Genomic DNA, 14,086 nt, shown 5'->3' with positions numbered 1-14,086 from the left:
TGGAGTGTTTTCTCCATCTACTACCTAGGGTGGGTGTTGCCCTATAGCACTTCCACTCTTTCTATGAGAGTCTCTGATTTGACTTTTGGCCCTATCAGCACCATGGTTTATTTCCTACTCCCTACGCAGGACTTATTAAACCCACTCAAGGCATCCCCCAGATAAAATACTAACTCCTGTGCTTACTTGCACCATAATTTCTGCTTTTCCTGCCCTTTTACACTTCTAAGGAATTCTTGTTCCTTGTCAGAAGCTCCATCATGCATTACAAATATTTCTGTTTATATATTTTATACAGCTGCCTTTTTCTCTATACCAGGAGGAGTTTTCTAAGCATTTCTCTTTCTCTCCCTCTCTCTCTCACACACACAACCAGAATACAAAACTGAACTTGAACGTTTCTGCATGTGATTAAATGTTCTTCAAACATGTGATTATTATTGGTATCACAGCGTTTAATCATAGACCTTTAATCATAGAAATGCAACAATTCTATTTTCACACATTGTTTCAAAATCGTAATATCTTTACAATTATAAATAGTGCTATGACTACAAGAAGATGTACAAAAATCTTTGTGTCACTGATTATTTCCTTAGAATAGATTCTTGGATGTGTTATTATCCTGACAAAGGGTATGAACTCTTTTGAGCTCTTGATATATTTTGCCAAATTGCTTTCTAGAAAGGTTGTAGCAATTTACAATTCAGTGCAGCAGTGTGTGTTAGGTGAAAAGTGATGTATCATAGATGATTTAATGTGCATTTCCTGATTACTCATGAAGTTGAACATTAACTGAGTGTGTTTTATGTTTAACCAATTCCCTTGTAAGAATACAAGGTGATTTTAATCATCCAATTTGGAGTTTTGTTCATTTCTTCACTCAAAATATTTGTGAATCGTACCCTAAACATAATACCGCATTAAACTGAAGGATTAGCTCACCACCTTGGCGTACTTCAATACGTATGAAATAACTGGCATACAAGGCAACAATTATGTACTGAGGCAGAGAAATGTAGTGGAAAAAGAAGACTTCTACTCAGCAAACACACTGCTGTACAAAAGAAGAGATCCTTATTTCACTGTTTTGAATAATCAAAATGAGCCTTAATGTAATTTCATGCTTTCTCTTGAAAAGGAAAATATCATATTGAAATCTAACTTGCAATGATTTTTAATTTTGCTATTTTACAGTTAATATTGTTCTTCCACCCCAGGGCTGTTTTGGAACCATTCAGCACTTACTATTTGCTATGCCTACGTCTTGTTCAACACCAGTCTTTTTTCCATTGTTATTGAGAGGGAATCAGTTAATTGGCACCTAAAGCAATTCTGAGATATTATTTAATGAATTATTACAATTTAATGCAACTAATAAAATCGTCAGTTTTTCTCTTAGTTTTATTTATAACATTCATATGACGTGTTCTTAAAAAAGTCTTCCTGTGTGATGCCTCCCTTGGAACAGCCATTCATTTGTCTTCCTGTTGCACTGTCGTAACTATTCATGAGAATTTCTCATCCTAGCAAAGGCCGCTCATGGGAAAATGTGGCCATCTCAATGAAATTGGGTGATACTCTCACCAGAATGGCCCTTCAAACCCCAGATAAACAGCTTTAGGCCTCTTCATTCCCTTTATTTCCACAGACAGAGGGCCTGTATGCTGCAGGCAAGGATAAAAACGTATGCACACATCTCATTTGTCTGAGTAACCAGTATCAGAGGGCTAATAGGAAAGAATATATATATTTACGTTTTATGGTATATATTTATATTTTAATATTATGTAGTATATATAAATTTATAGATGTATTCGGTTGGTGTAAAAGTAATTGCAATTTCTGACATTAAAAGTAATGGCAGGAACCACAATTACATTTTTACCACCCTAATAATATACATACATTTACACTACATATGATTTTATGTATAATGTAAACATATAATGTAAAAATATAAGTTTATATAATATAGAACTATATACAAAATATGAAAATATAAGTGTATGTAACAATGTAAAACATAAGTATATATCAAAATGTAAGTGTATATATACATATATAGTATATACTATATATTATATAAGAATATAATACATAATATATTTTATGTATGAACATTTTATATGTACTATATATGTATATATAAAATACAATATAAAATATAGGGGTGTTGTGAGGGGGTATGTATACACACACACATACATACATACATATACTTCCACTTAAAAAATAGAAGCAGGTAACATTTAATGCAGAAAAAAAGCAGACTATATATTAAGAAACAGTTTTATTAAGGGAATAATTTAGTTCTGTAAAGATAATCTTTACACTACTCTCCCAGTGCACTGGCTGTATGAAGGCTCCATTTACTTTGTAGGTTGCCAGAGTTAAGAAATGTCTTTCCTAATCTCAATCACTGCAGGCCTAATATGGTAGATGTGATGGTCTATTAGAGTACCCTACACCACTAAGTCTTAGATTTACTGAAAGAGTTGGAGGAAAAAGCCAAAAAGGAGGGAGGGAAGGAAGTCGGGAAGAAGACAGAGAAGGATGGAAGGTAGAATGGTCTGTAGGGTGGCAGCCCTTCTGGTCTCGGCTGGAGTTGCTTGTGTATCCATAGGTAACTTTGCTGAACTTGGCTGGTCTCTTCCATTATGCTAGCATATTCTTGCTCTCATAGTAGTGGCATGGGTCAAAAAAAGAGAATAGTTAGTTTAGTTAGCTTAGTTTTAAGCCTAGAATTCAAGAGGCCTAGGCTCTGTGATAGTTTCCATCATTTTCTGTTGTCAAAAGCAAATAATAGTTTCCATCGTTTTCTACTGTCAAAAGCAAATGCCAATATGAATCTAGACTTAAGAAATAGGAGAATGGACTCTACCTCTTGCTAGAAGAAACTGCAAAGTTGTATTGCAAGGAACATAAATAAAAAGGAGCTGAAGAATTGGAGCTATTTTTGAAATCCATCTACCTAATGTAATTATTTAAAATAAAGTTTTGTACATTATTCTCCCTAATTTTTCTTAGGTTTATTCACATTTATACATCTAACTTTCATAAAAACAAATGAAGTTATAGATATTTACCTCTAGGTTTGTTGTGTAAATAACTTGATATGATCAGTATCTTTCCAGTCAGTACATATAGCTAGATTATTCTTTTTGATGGCTGCACAGGGTTTAATAAATCATGATGCTGTAATTTGTTGAACCATTTTACCTATGGATGAAAATATAGTTGACTTTTTTTTTCTATTGCAAACATATCATTACAAGCACATGTTTGTATACTCATGGTTTTAATTGTAAAGCTTTGTTTCCTATAAGAGTAATTTCTAGTTGGAAGGGTGTGTACATATTTCATTTTAATGGATGATATTTACTTTATAGAAAGAAACTAGTATTGGCGATATATTTGTCATAGTAATTAATGTTAGTTGCTGGAACAGATAACCATAAAACACAGTGACTTAACACAAAGTCAGATATAAGTCAGACTATCTTGGATCTACCCCATGTGGTGACTCAGGAACCCCAGCTTTTTCTACCATGTGCCTCTGCCACCTCAGAGAACGGGCTCAGAGTTCCCTCACTAGGTCCTCTTATTCAATAAGCTGTCAAGAAGAAAGGGAGCAAACTAAGGAAGATAACAAGAGATGTTTTAAGGCCAAGACTTGAAGTGGCATATTTTCTTCCACCTATGTTACTTTGGTCAAAATTCAGTCAAATCATCCAATCTGACTAACTACATGGAAGGCTGGGAAATATAGCTTTCTTGTTTGCACAAGAGTAGAAGCAGTATTGGCTAGCATCTGGGCAGTGCGTGCCTCTGATGATGATATGTTTTCTGTACACGATATTTCTATTATTGTTATTACTGTTATTATTGTTATTATTATTTGAAAATCCTGAAAAGCTCAAAAAGGAACAAGGAACAAATAATAATCCCAGAACAGCCTCCCGGTATTTAACACAGCTGTGTTCTTACACTGACTGTGCAGAAAGAGAAGGAAATAAACCTACCCCATGTGCATTTCAGCCCCGGGCCCTGCGCCTCGTCTATATTGTGAATAGGGAAATATGGAAGGCCATTGTTCCAGACCTTTTAAAATTGGAAAAGGAATCAAATATTCTCTATCCATTCCATCCCAGACCTAGAGGTAAACATTGCTAACAATTTGGAGTTTATCCTACTTGGCTTGTTTCTGTAACACGCACCTACCTGTTTATTAAGTATGTGTTTATCTATGTATATTCCTATGTGTTATGAGCTGAATTGTGTCTTCCCAAACTTTATATGTTGAAGTTCTACCCCCCACTACCTCAAAATATAACCATATCTGGAAACAAGGTCTTTAGAGGGATACAGAAATTAAAATGAGTTTGTTGGCGTGGGCCCTAATCCAATATAACTGGTGTCTTTCTAGAAACAGATTAGGACACAGGTATAGAGGGAAGATCATGTGAAGACACAGAGAGAAGAAAGTCATCTACCAGCCAAGGAGAGAGACCTCAGAGGAAAGCAGCCCTGCAGACACCTTGATATCAGACCTTCGGTCTCCAGAGCTGTGAGAAAATACATTTCTGTCGTTAAAGTCACTAAGTCAATGGTACTTTGTTATGGCAGCCCTAGCAGACTAATACACTACACATAATTCCACATAAAATATGTGATTTCAAACTCTTTCACACCCTTTCCCAACTACCCATTGTACATAAATGTTTCTCCTCCCTCATTTCTTTTCTTCTCTAGAAGTAAATCTTTTTTAAGTTTTTGCCTATATGTTTAAAATATTGGGGGGGCAGTGATTTCACTTATACTTTCTCAATTTCTAGTGAGTATTAGAATTTTTCCACATGTTACTGACTATTCACTTATTTGCATTTCACCTTTGGTAAAATAGCTGTCATTTATCCATTTTTTAAATAAGTTTTTTAATTTAAAGAAGTTGTTTATATATTATGAATCACAATACACTGTTATACAAGTTGCAAAGGTTTTCTCCCAATCTGTCATTTGTATTTTGACTTGACTTGGTTTATGAAATGGTTTGATTTATAGATGTTTCACATTTTTCTATTTCATAATGAACTTCTACTTTTTAGATGCTATTCTGTATGCTGCAAGTCATACCGTGATCCAAAAGTCAAAATGCTTGTTCTCTGAGGCCAGTGGTGGTGGCTTATGCCTGCCATCCCAACACTTCAGGAGGTTGAGGCAGGAAGATCCTTGAGCCCAGAAGTTCAAGACCAGCCTGGGCAACATAGTGAGATCCCATCTCTATAAGACATAAAAAAATTGACCAGGCATGGTGGTGCACATCTGTAGTTCCAGCTAGTTGAGAGGCTGAGGTGGGAAGATCACTTAAGCTCAGGAGTTCAAGTCTGTAGTGAGCTATGATTGAGGTAAGGCACTGTACTTCATCCTGGGTAACAGAGTGAGACCTTGTTTCAAAAAAACAAAAGAAAAATAAAAGAATCCCTGTTCTCAAGACTATATACTTTTGGTTGGTTACGAAGGATGCATATGGAAAACATCACGCAAGAAGAACAAACACTACATCTGGGGCAAGAAGGTGAAGAAAGGCTTCACAAAAAAAGGAGAGGTTATGGAGCATCTTGAAACGAAGTTGGCCAAAAAAGTATCTGGTATTCTAGACATGTTTATTAGACCTTCCAGCCCCACAGGATCTTAAATGGCAGCCTCAGAAGTATTCTTTTTTTATTTGACTGCTGATGTTTATGGATAGTATGGTGAGGGGATGGGCTGCAAAAGTATTAGACAAAGAGGAAAGGGAAAGTTGATCTACCCTCAGGCTTTCAAGAAAAGCTCAGAGCAGAGCAGCCTCAGCACGGTGGCAGGAGCACAACTCTGGCCTCTTGGTCGCACTTTCTCCCAAATGCAAACACCCTAACCCAGGACCTGCACAGGTAGATGATGAACCTCGGCCCTCACCAGTCCTGCTAGACTTCCTTGGGCCTTGCCACATCACTCAGACGGACTCAGCATATTACATGCACATGCGACCATGTGCTCTGAAGTCACCCTGAGTCACTTCAGCCATGCCTGTGAAAAAGTAGCTTTGCATAGTGGAGAAGCAGGTACCTGCAGAAGCAGCCAGGGCTAGAATTACTGCCAGCACTTACCTGCTGTGGGACTAAACCACTTCTGTGCTCCAAGTTTTCCAAGGAACTGGGATTAATAATAGAGTCCACTTCATGGAGTAATGGGATAATACATTTTTTTGTTGTTGTTGTTTTTGAGATGGAGTCTCGCTCTATTGCCCTGCCTGGAGTGAAATTGGGTGATCTGGGCTCACTGCAACCTCTGCCTCCCGAGTTCAAGCGATTCTCCTATCTCAGCCTCCTTGAGTAGCTGGGATTACAGGTGTGAGCCACTGTGCCTGGCCGGGTTAATACATTTAAGGAGCTTAAACCAGTGCCTACTATTAGTGCTCAATAAATATTAGAATCATTCACCTTTGTAGGTCTCCCTACCATAAGGTATGCATTGCACTCTATTTTTTTTTAATACTTTAAGTTCTAGGGTACATGTGCACAACGTGCAGGTTTGTTACATATGTATACATGTGCCATGTTGGTATGCTTCACCCATAGCAGCCCATGAAGGATCACAAAGCAATGGTCAACCTGGTTGGTATTTTTCAATTTCTGTACAAGTCTTTGTGTCTGATCACTTGGCAATGAGTATTATTCAATCTCATCTGTAGCCTCTGGATCTTGCCAGAACTTCAAAATCTCAAAATATTTTAGAAAAGAAACTGTACACTGGTTTCCCACTTACTTAAGGTATTCTTAACAGAGAGATGTGGAGCTGGAAGGGGATTCTTGATCAAGATGATGGTGGAGATTAGCACGTTGACTGGAAATACCAAATGGTAAAAACAGTAAACTCATCTGCACATAAGGAAAAATCACAGATAATTCAGGAAAATTTTGATCCTGCTATTAAAGGACAATGTAAAAGAGACTTTCTACTTTATTTGCCCCAGAAAAACTCCTGACACTACTTAAAAATAGGTTCAAATATATCCCAAAATGCAAATGGAAAATTCTGTGCTACGTCATTGGTTCACTCAGTTCTTTCTCATATTCTATAAATGAATAAACATAATGCTTCCAATTAGAACAAGTGTTTACTTTATGTGGGGACCAATGAAGTCAACGTTATTTTCACACTCCCTTAATGAATTTCAAATCCCAACACTGAAGAATGTTTTGCTATGCCCTTACTTCCTCCTGCTTGTTGAAGCCCAAAGGCCCAGAATAAGGATCTGATCACCAAACCAAGCTTATTTCAATTCCTACATCTTTGGCTTTTAATACAGTACATCCTTGCCACTTTTGAGCCCCTTGTGGATCTTCCTATCATAAGTTATGCATTGCACTCTTAATAGCATCCTTGTCTTATAGATTAGGACATTGAGGATCAGAAAGGCAGATTCACTCCCCAAAGCCTGACCAAAAGCATAATTTGTATTTATGCCCAGGTTGGGTAGATTTCAGAGGTATTGTCTACGTCTTCAAATTGGGGACACTCACTCTAATGGCAAATAGTAAGTTTGATTATGTCTACATGTTTATAAGTTTGTATCTATACATTCTGAAAGATTTAAACTAGAAAATAGATGATAAAGATCATCATTAATTCATGAAAGGAATGCTCTTATATATGTTCCTACTCCTTGAAACTAATGTCATAATAAAAACTTTTTTTTTTTTCCTCATACACTGTCAGGGAGAAAATGTTAGGTCTCTTCGGGACAATTTTTATGTTTTTGCAATTAGAGTGAAGCTCCATAGCTGCACCAACAAGTTTGCAACACATATTCTAACTGCTGTCAAGGCAACCAAGTCCAAGAGTTTAAAGCATAGTAAACTGTCTGTATTCAAATCCTGGCTCTACTTCTTTTTGTGATTATGTATGTCTTTGTTATAATTATTTTGTTAACATGTAGTGAGGAAAAAGCTGTTTGAATTTATTTTAACTCAACTCAACAAAGCAAATAATTATTGAGTACTTGATATTTTCAAGTTGTTCTGGGCGTTGTGGGAGCCTCAGAGATGAACTGGACATAGTAATACTTCCCGTGAAACTTTTTGTCTAGTTGAAAAAGGAGGCCAGGTGCAGTGACTCATGCCTGTAATTGCAGCACTTTGGGAGGCCAAGGTGGGATCCCTTGAACCCAGGAGTTCGAGACCAGCCTCAGCAACATATGAAGAACCCCCATCTCTACAAAATTTTAAAAATTATTAAAAAATAGCTGGGCATGGTGTTGCATACCTGTGGTCTCAGCTTGTTGAAAGGCCAAGGTGGGAGGATGGCTTGGACCCAAAAGGTCAAAGTGCAGTGAGCCGTGACCTAGCCACTGTACTCCAGCCTGGGTGACAGAGTGAGATCCTGCCTCTAAAAATGAAAGAAAGAAAGGGAAAATATATATATATAATATATATAATAAATACTATATATATAATATATATAATAAATACATTATATATAAATATATAAATTTATATATAATTTGTATATTATACAGTATTTATATATTATAATTTATATTATATATAATTTATCTATTTTTATATATTATATATAAATATATAATATATTTATTATATATATAATATGTATATTATATATATATAACCGTAGGGGAGGGTGAAATATAAGAAATCCCATCAAAGGATCACCAACAAGCACTCCAGTGAATAAGAAAGGTGATAGCTCCGGTTGGAGCCAGAGAGATTTCGGAAAGGCAATGGCAGTTAAGATGGAAAGAGAGGCTAGAGAATGACAGGAGGAAGTAGCAGGTAGGCAGAGCACTGCCCTTGAACAAACACATAGAAGCCATAAAAATTCAGGGAGTGTTAACATAATATGAAGTGATCTGCTTTAGTAGAAACACAAAGTTGAGAGAAATAAGCCTAGAGATCTAAGTTGATATCTGGAACAGGGGGTGTGGAGTCCTTACCTAACTCTAAAGGCAGTAAAAATGGGCAACATTCACTGATAAGTCCCAAGTGCCTCTGGAAGCTTCTAGAAAGAGATTAAATTCTAGTTTAAACTCTAGATGCAAAATACTAAATCAATAGGAAGCAACCTTATGAGTTTTCATATGTGAAAATAGCAGATTAAACTTTGAATGCAAGTTTCTAAATTAATTTACAATTTTTAAGAATGTGTTGAAACTTTATCACATTTTATCAAGTGGCAGCCTCTCTGAAAGACCTTTTTGCTGGGATTGAAATAATTAAATTGGAGATTTGGTGTACCTTTTCAATCATTTTATTAAAAACTCATTCTGGCTTTCTCTGAGGGAGAGATAAACCACTGCTAAGGAAGTGGCTAAATCTTTTTAAAGTACTGTATTCACCATAAAATATATGACACTATTCCCAAATAACACCTAATAGAAGCTGGTCACATCAAAATCAGAGAATAGTTGCCTTTTCAAAACTAGTTTTTGTACTCATTTCTATTCCAGATGTTAGGAGTATAATGATGATTTAGATAATCTAGAATGGAAGAAGAGCTTATAAGCAAATCTTTACAACACCATGATGAAAGAATACACAGTATGTATTGGGGAAGGAGAGTTAGCAAGGCTTTGCCAAAGTTGTATTTGATTGGGTCTTGAAGGTGATAAAAGTCATTATGGGAATATAGGGTATTGAGGACTTCTTTCCTACACAGAGGAGGCAGTAAGAGCAGATGCTTGGAAAGAAGCCAAATATATGTGGCTATTTGCAGGACAGCAAATGGTTTGGAGTGCTTGAGTATCAGAAAGCTGTTGGAGGTGTTTAAGCAGGGCAATGGTGTGCTCAAATTGTCTTTTAGTTAGACAGTCATAATGGGTGTGTAGATTCTGGATTATATTCAAGGAGACCCAATGGGAGACTCCAGCAATAGTCCACCTGAGAGTCGAGAAATGGGAACCATGGTTAATTATCATGGCAGGGTATTGAGTATTACTATTAAACGAGATATATATTCCAGGAGGAAATGCTTAATACATGTATTAGATTTATCAGAATTCTATGTGTCAGGGAATAAATGAGAAATTGCCTAACGGGTACAATGTACATTATTAAGGTCGTGGATACTCTAAAGTCCTTGGTCAGCATGCAATCTATGCACGTAACACAATTGCACTTGTACCTCATAAATTTATAGAAAAAAACTCATGAATTTATAGAAAAAAAATGCATGTGTCTATGCTGAGTTTGAGTGTCTCCAGAGATACAGTCAGATATACCCGGTAGACAATTGGAAATAAGTACCTGGGAATCAGAAAATAGGAAAGTGACATAAAGTTGGGAAGGATTGGAAAATGAGTTGGAGTTGGAGTTATGGAAGCAAATGGTCAAACAGGAGAGGGTATAGAAAAGGGTTTGTGGACTTGGAGTCTAATACTGTGATACTGTGTCTGGCATAAAGTGAACACTCAAGTAGTGTTTGTTGAAAGAATGGCTAACTGAGTGAGGGAACAGATGAATGTCTGCCATTCCCTCCTGGAAGGTATACTATGACTCCCTGCTCCCTGGAGTTCTGTTATTTCTCTGATGTTTTTTTTTTTTTTTTTTTTTTTTTTTTTGGTCATGCTGCTTTCTCTACCTGTTTGTTCTCTTCGTATGGATGCGCTCCAGCTGTTTATCCACCAAGACAAATAAAGCAGGACCCCTTAGCTCAAAGGCTTCACAATGTAATAGGGAACCAATTTATAAAGCTCCAAGAAAGTCAAGTAAGGTGAGGAATAAAGAGTGCTCAGTGAAACTGACAGTTAGAAATTCAATGGAAATCTTAGGACAGTTTCAATAGAAAGTAGTTCAGGAGCAGAAAACCAAACTGCAGACTGCTGTGGGTTGAAGAAAAAATGGGTCTGATGAAGAAGAATAGATAGGGAATGAATTCAAGAAGTTTAGCAGCAATAAGATGGAAGTATATAGAGCTTTATCCGGAAGGGGAGGCAGTATTAAAAATTGTTTCAGTTGAGAAAGGACAGGGTAGGGGTTAGGGATATGGAAAGGGTGAGTGCTCTTCAGTCCAAGAACGCAGGAAAACATAAACAACATGTCTTTTCCCTCAATGAACTAACTGTTTATTATAGAAAACACACCCGCAAATTGATCAGAAAGGTACAGTCTGATAGATGCTAAGAGCAGCCTAGAACATGAAGAGTTGGAGGGTCTGGGAAGCCTTCCTGAATAAAATGAGGATCTAATATCCAAGTTTATCCGTTCTCCAAGAGAAATAAGAGCTCTTCAAGCCAAGACCAGGGAAAAGGGCACACCAGGTAAAGGAAATAACAGAAATAACAGAAACCAGGCAGAGAAATATTGCAAACATGAGCATTATAAGACATTTGTCAGATGTTTTCTCCAAGTCTGTAGAATGAATTTTCATTTAATTAACAGTGTCTTCTGAAAAGCAAGTTCTTAATTTTTCTACAATCCAATTTAATAAATTGCATTTTGTGTCCTAAGGAAGCTTTGTCTAACCCAGGTCCTGTATTTTCTTCTACGAGTTTTATGATTTTTGCATAAATGCAGATCTGTGCTCTGCTAATTTTTATATGTGGTATGAAGGAAGGGTTTACCTTGCAAATGGATATCCAATAGTTCTAGCAGAATATGTTGAAAAACTATCATTTTCTCATTGAATTACCTAAGTATCTTTATTGAAAATCAATTGACCATGTATATTTGGGTTTATTTCCGGACTTCTGTTTGATTGGTCTATAAATCCTTACATCAATAGCATGTGGTTTTCTTTATTGTAGCTTTAGAGTAAGTCTTAAAACCAAATGGTAAAATTCTTCCAACTTTATTCTTTTCCAAAGTGTTTTGGTCCTTTGAATTTTCATAAAAACTTTTAAAATAAACTTTTTTTTTTCAACAAGAAAGCCTAAGATCTTTATTGAGACTTCATTGACTCAATAGATCTTTGTGGGCAAAATGATATCTTAATTATATTGAGGCCCCCATACAATGAACACAGCATGTCTCTGTTTATCTTGGTCTTCTTCAGTTTCTTTCAGCATTGTTTTGTAATTTTTAGTGCACAAGTCTTGCACATATTTTGTGGAATTTATTCCTGTTTCATATTGTTGATGCTACTATAAATGATGTATTTTTTGATATCTATTTGTCATAGTATATAGAAATGTAATTATTTTTGTATACTGACCTTACATTCTATAGTCTCTCTTAACTAACTTATTAGCCCTAGTAGCTTTTTCCCCCTAGACTCTGAAAAAGAACTTACATCCAGAATATATTAAGAACTTATATAACTCAGTAATAAGTGGACAAACAACCCAATTTTTAAAAGGTAAACATTTTTAAAAGACTTTTCCTAATGTTAAATGACTTGTCATTATACATCCACTAGGATGCCTGAACTTGACAAAAATGGCAGTGCCAAGGATTTGGAGCAACCAAAACTCTCATACATTCTTAGTAGGAATGAAAGATGGCACAGTCACTTCTGAAATCAACTTGGCAGTTTCTTGTAAATTTAACATGCATTTACCATACAATCTAGCAGTCACATTCCTAGATACTTACTCAAAAGAAAGGGAAACATATGTCCATACAAGTGTTTGTACTTGGATTTTTATAGCTGCTTTATTCATAATAATTAAAACAGGAAAGAGCCTACATGCTCCTCAACCAGTGAATGAATAAACAACCTTGTGTTATACCGATAGTCCAATACTACTTAGTAACAAAAAGGAGCAACTACTGATGGATATGACAACACAGATGAATTTCAAACACATTATTCTAAGGAAAAAAACCAGACATAAAAGTTCATATATTGAATTATTAGATTTATAGAACATTTTGGAAAAGACAAAACTAGAGGGACAAAAATCAGGTCAGTGGTTTCTGGGGATTGAAGACTGGGGGAGGATTGACTGCAAAGGGATTCAGGAAAACTTTGTGAAAAGATGCAGTTTTTTTTTTGCATTGTGATTGTAGCAGTGGTCCACAAATGCATACATTTCTTAAAACTTATCAAATTTGTACATTTAATATCAATGGTTTTATTGTAAGTGAATTATTCTTCTGTTTCAAAATAAGTCACAGTGAGTTTAGCTTACTACAAGTACAGGTCCATAATCTCTTACCTGACACCCAATGGACAAATGTGTTTTGAAATAAACATTTTTTTAACTTTTGAAAAGTTTTACAAAATATTACATAAACCACATTTAATGTGAGATTTGAGGTAGTATCACATAATGGAACAGTAATATTTCTGCAATAAAACATATGAACATACATTGAGTAGGATCAACAAACTCTAAAGAGGCTTTTGTCAGTTCAGATTAGACGATGCCTCTGGGTTTTCCTACCAATGTGTCATGACACAACTTTAAGTTTTCAGAACTTTTTGAATTTAGAGTTGCAATTTAGGGGCTGTGGTCCTGTTTAAGTAGTTTGCTGTATTTTAAGATACTGAGGTTGGGGTTGAGAGGAAGGGGATTTTGAGGTTGGAAAAATATGAAGCTAAAGAGATAGATTACAGAGGGTAATAATACTCAATTTAATATTTTTCTAGGTATATTTACATTCAATAGCTACTAAAGCAGATTTATAGAATTTTGGAAAAAGTAGTATCTGCTCTCTCTTTCCGTAGTCAGTAGTTCCTGCAATTGCTTATGGAATCCTTACTGTAATGAAAATAGTGTGTGAAAAATCCCATTGTTCATAAACTATTATAATCCAAATATATCAAAGTTAGGTCCTATATTAAAGCTCTTCAAGACTCCCTAACAGAGAGTTCCAGCTCTTCAGTTAGAAGGACAACATTGAATGATCAGAACCTCCTCCGTCTCCTCTCACGGCTCTCCTCCATCTGTCCTTTTCCTACTTCCACCTCAACACCTTAAAAATTATAGCAAATACTCAATTGATCTGGTTGTTCCCAAACTTTTCTTTGTTTTTGAAAGCCTTTCCGACTTGGTTCATACTCTTCTCTTGGCTTAAGTGTTATTTTCTCCGTTCATTCTCTAATTTCTAATCTAGGCATTACAAAGGTGTATAAAGGCGACACA

General features: G+C 35.8%; 1 non-coding gene across 1 annotated transcript; it reads left to right on the top strand.

Annotated features, from left to right (window-relative positions):
* Nucleotides 1–3,956: 3,956 nt before the first annotated feature.
* On the top strand, nucleotides 3,957–4,086 carry LOC119624965 (small nucleolar RNA SNORA51). The gene has a single exon (XR_005241125.2). It is a non-coding gene; the product is annotated as a small nucleolar RNA SNORA51 (small nucleolar RNA).
* Nucleotides 4,087–14,086: the final 10,000 nt, after the last annotated feature.

This window comes from Chlorocebus sabaeus, chromosome 8 (genome assembly GCF_047675955.1).
Source record: "Chlorocebus sabaeus isolate Y175 chromosome 8, mChlSab1.0.hap1, whole genome shotgun sequence".
Lineage (NCBI taxonomy): Eukaryota > Metazoa > Chordata > Mammalia > Primates > Cercopithecidae > Chlorocebus > Chlorocebus sabaeus.
Note: the sequence above shows the minus strand (reverse complement) of the source record. Positions and strands in the feature narration are given on the sequence as shown.